Consider the following 6,000-nt stretch of genomic DNA (forward strand, 5'->3'; position numbering starts at 1 on the left):
ACATTTTTATGGTAGGTTGCTGGATACAAATTTCACAGGATCTAAGTGGAATGTTTTGTTCCTGTTGCTGGCATTCGCGTCCTAAAATATTCACCTGTCTCCCTACCTGCAAAACTATCTTGCAACATGAAGATGTATAGTATCTTTCCCATTTACCTGCTGGTACAGCAAGCCTTAGGACTGGGCTGTTGGTCAGGCCAAGGTCCCACAGGGAGCTGGAACAATTTGGATTGATTCAGAGCCATAGAGAGCTTTAAAGAAACATAGAAAAACACTGTACATGTAATTTTATTAGATTTGGATGTTTAATGGGTCATATTTAACTTGTCAACCCAAGCACTATGGTGCTGATGTAGAAACAAAGTGTTAATTTGCTTTGATTCTATTTTTAAAGGTTTGAATGCTTGCATTATATAAAATCCTGCATACAACATTTATAAATTTTGTCGTTTATTTTTATTGATATTGAAAACAGCTAGAGAGAGAGTGCACGTGTACATGTTGGTGTGTAATACACGTATATAAACTGCCATAGCCACACTGTCTATTTAAAATGTCATGGTGTTTATTACAGCTATAAACATCTAATGGTTGAGTATTGAATACACGGTTGTTTATTAAATCCGGCAAGATTTAATTAAACAATTCTTCTGCTTTAAATATAACATTTTCTCATTTTCTGTAATCTTAGAAGGGATTTCCATTGTTCTCTTTTAAACCTTTGAAATTTCCATCAGTTTCCCTTTCAAAATTCCATGTGCTGAGAAATTGTAGCGGGGCGGGGGGTGACATGACAAGCAGGTAATTAAATAAATGTTTTGAAATATCCTTGTTATGGAAGAACTCCATTCAGTTCGTGTCTTGGAATATGTCTTTTGATTCCATTACAACGAAGAAAGTGTAATTAAGAAAGAAAGAGAGTTGCCCCAGATAAGTAAATCAATAATAATAATAAAAAATCACCACCAAATTGATTTCCTCTCTTGGGATTTGTTTTTCTCTTAGATTCATGAGTATGGTTATTATCAGACCTGGAAAGCTCTTTCTCTATTCAAATTAAGCATCACATCATTAGAGATTCCTAGATAAAAGAACACACTACATCTGCACACATCTGCATTCTCAGCATCACATTACTGTGGTATACCAAGCGATTGCAATGTGTACTCCTCTTCTGCAAGGAGCAGTGTTAAATTATCACCTAAATACAAAACATATCTTTGGTTCAAACCCACTATCAATGCCATGCTTTTACCCACAAGATTTATGACATGTATCCAACCTACCAATTTTGTACTGTTTCATGGCTAAATGAGTGGAGTACGTTTAATGCATGCGACGCAATATTCAAAACAGTGGCTGCTCTTTATTATTTCTTGCTTTAGATCTGAATGATTATCAATGGTATCCTAATTTTTGTGATTCTTCTGGATCAGAACCTTTTCTGTTAACCACCTGGTGCTGTGATGCTCTGCTCTAAACTGATTAATTTTACACAAACAGCATAACACTGCATACCCTTAACCTCAAGTGACTATAAGGTAAAATGGGAAATGGTATTTAGTCCTAACAAATGCATTGTCCTCTAATTTCTCAGGGCCCTTAGGCTTTCATTAACCCATTCCATCTTCAAAGCAATAAAAGGTCCATTTCTTTCTCTAAATGCCTTTTATAAAAACAAACAAGAACACCCTTCGTTCCGTGAATTAATACACCCCCCTGCCAAGCCCATATTGGCATACACCGAAAATTCTAATGATAAAGTACAGTAATAAAGAATATAGTGCAGGATGTAAGATCACAGTGTTTGGTAATCCATGTTGTACGAGTTCAATGGCATCTCATTTACATGTTGCTCATGTTTATGCAAGTTACTGGCAAATGCAGCAGTAGTGGCCATTGCAATCAGCTATACAGGAAAAGGCTGCAAATGGCAGCTACTGTCTACATAGTAATGCATTTTTTCCATTTAGAAACAAAAGCAGCAACCAAGATATACAAATATCTGGCAGAAAAACCCAGTACAATTTGCTTTGGGAGTGAAAACAAAAAAGAGAGAATCACATATTTTAACACACACACCCTCCTGATATGTTCAACCCAGCCTTCTTCTCCTTTTTTTAAAAAAAAAGAGGGGGGGAAAGAAATGGCTTTTATGTTATAGGAATTCTGCTGGTGATGAAAACACCATACAGCCAATCAAACTGTGATGCTATAGAGCCATCCAAAGTAGAAGCCTAGCTAGTGTTTAAAATAACCCTGATGAATTATTCATTGAGAGTTGATGTTTATGCAAATTTCCGAAGCGTATGCCCACCTGACCGCCATGGGTTAATGATAGTAAGGGGGGGGGGCAGAAACCCAAAACCATGCATACGAAAACCAAAACCTAAAGCAAACCACCAATCTTTAAGCATTCTCCAGAACCTATATAATCAAATGATAATACTCTTTCATTAAATACATAAAAAGAATTACAACCCTTACCTGCTTAGCTTTGTAGGGCCCTCAGATTTTCTGGATGAAATAACTGTGGTGCAACCAATAAAACTGAACTGAAAAGCTGATTAAGGGCACTTACTTAATGCAAAGCCACTCACTGAATATTCATATGATGCCTGTGTTTATGCAAATTAAGGCAAAAGAAAGCCCAAGGGGATTGGTTGCCATAGACCACAAATACTGTGTACAGCAGGAAGGGGGGGGGACTGAGAGAGAGAGAATGGTAACAAATAAATCTTGAAATTCATAGCTCGGAAATAGCAATGTGGAGTAGAGTAAAATATTAGAAGTCTAACATGAATTACTGTTTTAAGGAGCTTTATCTAATCATATCATTTTAGGCCTATCAGATATTTGCCTGCCGTGCAGTAATCTATAATTATCATCATTCCAAGAGGTGCTGTCAGAAGTGTGTTCAACGTTATTTATTCTGTAACTATTTATGTAAGCAAGGTCCTTAAGCATATCAAGTAGGGGGGGAGGGGAGAATCATAATTACAACAGAACTGCTGGTGTAAGTACAGTGGAAACAAAACCCATAGGCAAATGCCACCCTTTATTAAGGGTGACTTTTCAAGCAAAATGATCCTAAAAACTGGTGTGTCAGTGGGAGACTGCTGAGGAGGGATTTAGGTCTTGACTTTCTTAATTTGGATGCAAAGAATGCTTTGTTTCCGACGTGCCTTTATTTTCTTTGATGTTCCTAGCCTTCTGCACCGATACGTCGCTTCATTCCCCCCCCCCCCATACCATTCAAAGGGCTTTTCTAGAGAGGGGAAAAACTATTTATAGATTACGTTTGAAGGCTACACCAAAAATTCTGTCTTGTTCAGGGACAGACTGTATTTGCATATGTTCTTGTTAGTAGCCCCATGATGTTAATAACATTTGATACGTTTTCAAATTGGAATGCTGCGGTGTACCAGCTCGACTGCTTTTCTGATAGGCAAGAAATGTAAGATGACACAAAGTGTTCCTCCCCTTTAGATAATTGCATATGACTTAGCCTTACCTTTTCCATTCCAGTCAATACAAAATTCAGATTTTGATTCGATGATCCCCATTAGGGGCAATCCATTATTAAACCTGATCACTGTTATCTAAAACTTAGGGAGATTTCAGAAACTGATATGGGCATGGTTTGCTCCTCCTTTCCTGTTTGTGGGTACACAAATGACATTAATAGCCCCGTTTCTCAATCATTAGTCAAATGCTGTGTCTTATGGTCGCTTAAAGATTATTGCACCAGCAAACAATTTCCTACTGAGAGCCAATAATGGTGGTATGATACCTATATTCTATTTTGCTACTTTTAAAACCTGCACATCTAGTATCCAGTTATTTCTACTGCCATCTGTTGGCATCTGGCAACACTTCACAGAATTGTGTGTACCTGGCTGACTTCTATTCAAGGAAAAAGCAACTTTGGGAAGGGTGTTTGCATTGAAGAAGTGGTAGGAGGGAATGTTTGACCATTCCAACTGCTGCCACTTTTCTATTCCAAATCACTTTCAGTCAAGCTGCTTTCCCCCACCTGGTAGAGAGCCAGAAAATATGCTTCACCTCTTCAAATGGTATTGGAACTTCATAAAGGAGGGGGAAGCAGCAATTCACAAGTACCTTAGAAGAGCCCTACTGAATCAGACTACAATCTTATCTAGTCCAGCGCCCTGTTCCCCCAAAGTGGCCAAACAGATGCCTCCTTGAAGCCCACACACCAGAAATGAGAGCAACAGCCCTCTCCTACAGCTGTCCCCCAGAGACTGTCAGTTTGCATTTCTTAGCACATAAAGTATTGATCTGATGTGTTGAGATCTTTCCTGTTCTGCTTGGTTCAAGAGTGTTCTGGAAGGTTCTTGTTTGGGTTATTCCTTCTGAGAAGCTGAGTACAGCTGGTTTAAAAACTGGTTCTGTTATCTTTCTGTCAAGGTCATGCTGGCTATAATAGTAAGGCCAGGAGGAGCCTGGGTTTCACTTACTTTCTCTTTCTATCTCTGTTTTGGTGTTCTGTTCTGTATGCTATAGTGTTAAGGTCTTATTATAAGAATTGTAAGTTTTATTGTAAGTGCTGCAACTGGATTTTTATGCACTGTGCCAATCCTGATTGTACTGGATTTGTGACCATTATGCTTATTTGCCTTCAGTAGCAGTAAAGCTCTGCTGGATGAAGTACAATTGCCTTTGGTCTATTTTTTGGGAACTCTGCATCGTGCTTAAGTTTTTCCTCCCCAGAAGGGAGCAACAGAGACTGGTATTGAGACATAGTGCCTCTGATCCTACAGATAACATATGGCCATGCTGACCAGTAGCCTGATAGGTGTTGTCAGGGGTTCAGGAGCAGAGACACAGGAAATGGAGAGCGAGGGGGAGGAGTCCGAAGGAAATGGCAGTGATGACAGCGGTCCGAGGTCTCTGAGTCTTTCCAGCGAATCGGAAGATTCACAGAGAGGGGCTCCCAGGGTCAGGGCAAGGGGGGTGCCTAGGGGGACACCCCAGGAAGAAGGGGCCAGAGGGGACTCAGAGAGCAGCAGTTGGAAATCAGGACCAGCGTCCACACCAGAGTGCAGTAGGGGGGAGGAGTCCCAGGCATCGGGATCAGGCGGCGCGCTGCCAGCAGGAGGACAGGAGGCAGGACTGGCCACGCCTACATCGGGGAGCGAGGAAACGGTCGAGAGGAAGGTTGAAGGCTGGGCGCGCGCGCCAAGTTCAAATGTACAGGAGGGCGGCGCAGTTGGCAGCCCGGATAGGGAGCCAGGTCCCAAAGCCCGCCGAAGAGAGAGGGAGGAGTCAGGGGGGGTCAACGTCTGCGTCGGAAGAATCCAGGAAGGAAGGGACCCCGGGGGGTAGCAGGACCCAGAGGAGAAAGGAGAGACGGAAGAGGTGGAGTAAGGCTAGAATCTTAAACTGGTGTACAGGGGGCGGAGATTCAGATGGAGCTTCGCCGGTCTAAACCCTAGACGTAGAGCTGGGGCGCTCCGGCTTGAGAATGGAAACTGTACTTCAATAAAGACTTTTGTACATTACTACCGGCTAGCGTTGGTCCTCTGTGAGCTGGGACCTGGAGCCAGCTCTGACAGGTGTGAAGAACTTTTTCATTTGGCTGGTGGAAATTCGTTGCAATTTCTGCAGCTACCCTTAGGACATAGCACACTTCTTTATAGACTGCATGGGACGCGGGTGGCGCTGTGGGTAAAACCTCAGTGCCTAGGACTTGCCGATCGCATGGTCGGCGGTTTGAATCCCCGCGGCGGGGTGCTCTCCCGTCTTTCGGTCCCAGCTCCTGCCCACCTAGCCCTTCGAAAGCACCCCTAAGTGCAAGTAGATAAATAGGTACCGCTTTATAGCGGGAAGGTAAATGGCGTTTCCGTGTCCTGCGCTGATGCTGGCTCATCAGAGCAGCTTCATCAATCTGGCCACGTGACCCAGAAGTGTCTCTGGATAGCGCCGGCCCCCAGCCGCTTAAGTGAGATGGGCGCACAACCCTAGAGTCGGACACGA

General features: G+C 42.5%; 2 long non-coding RNA genes across 2 annotated transcripts in view; both read right to left on the minus strand.

Moving 5' to 3' along the window:
• Positions 1–241, minus strand: part of LOC310660179 — a 44,742-nt gene extending 44,501 nt beyond the window's left edge. The window contains exon 1 of the long non-coding RNA XR_014503277.1: positions 157–241. This is a non-coding gene — a long non-coding RNA (uncharacterized lncRNA). The remainder of the gene's footprint in view (positions 1–156) is intronic.
• Positions 1–2,602, minus strand: part of LOC310660128 — an 81,926-nt gene extending 79,324 nt beyond the window's left edge. Inside the window, exon 1 of the long non-coding RNA XR_014503220.1 lies at positions 2,488–2,602. This is a non-coding gene — a long non-coding RNA (uncharacterized lncRNA). The remainder of the gene's footprint in view (positions 1–2,487) is intronic.
• Between the last annotated feature and the right edge of the window lie 3,398 nt (positions 2,603–6,000).

This window comes from Podarcis tiliguerta, assembly GCF_965153285.1.
Source record: "Podarcis tiliguerta genome assembly, chromosome: 11".
In the NCBI taxonomy this organism is placed as follows: domain Eukaryota; kingdom Metazoa; phylum Chordata; class Lepidosauria; order Squamata; family Lacertidae; genus Podarcis; species Podarcis tiliguerta.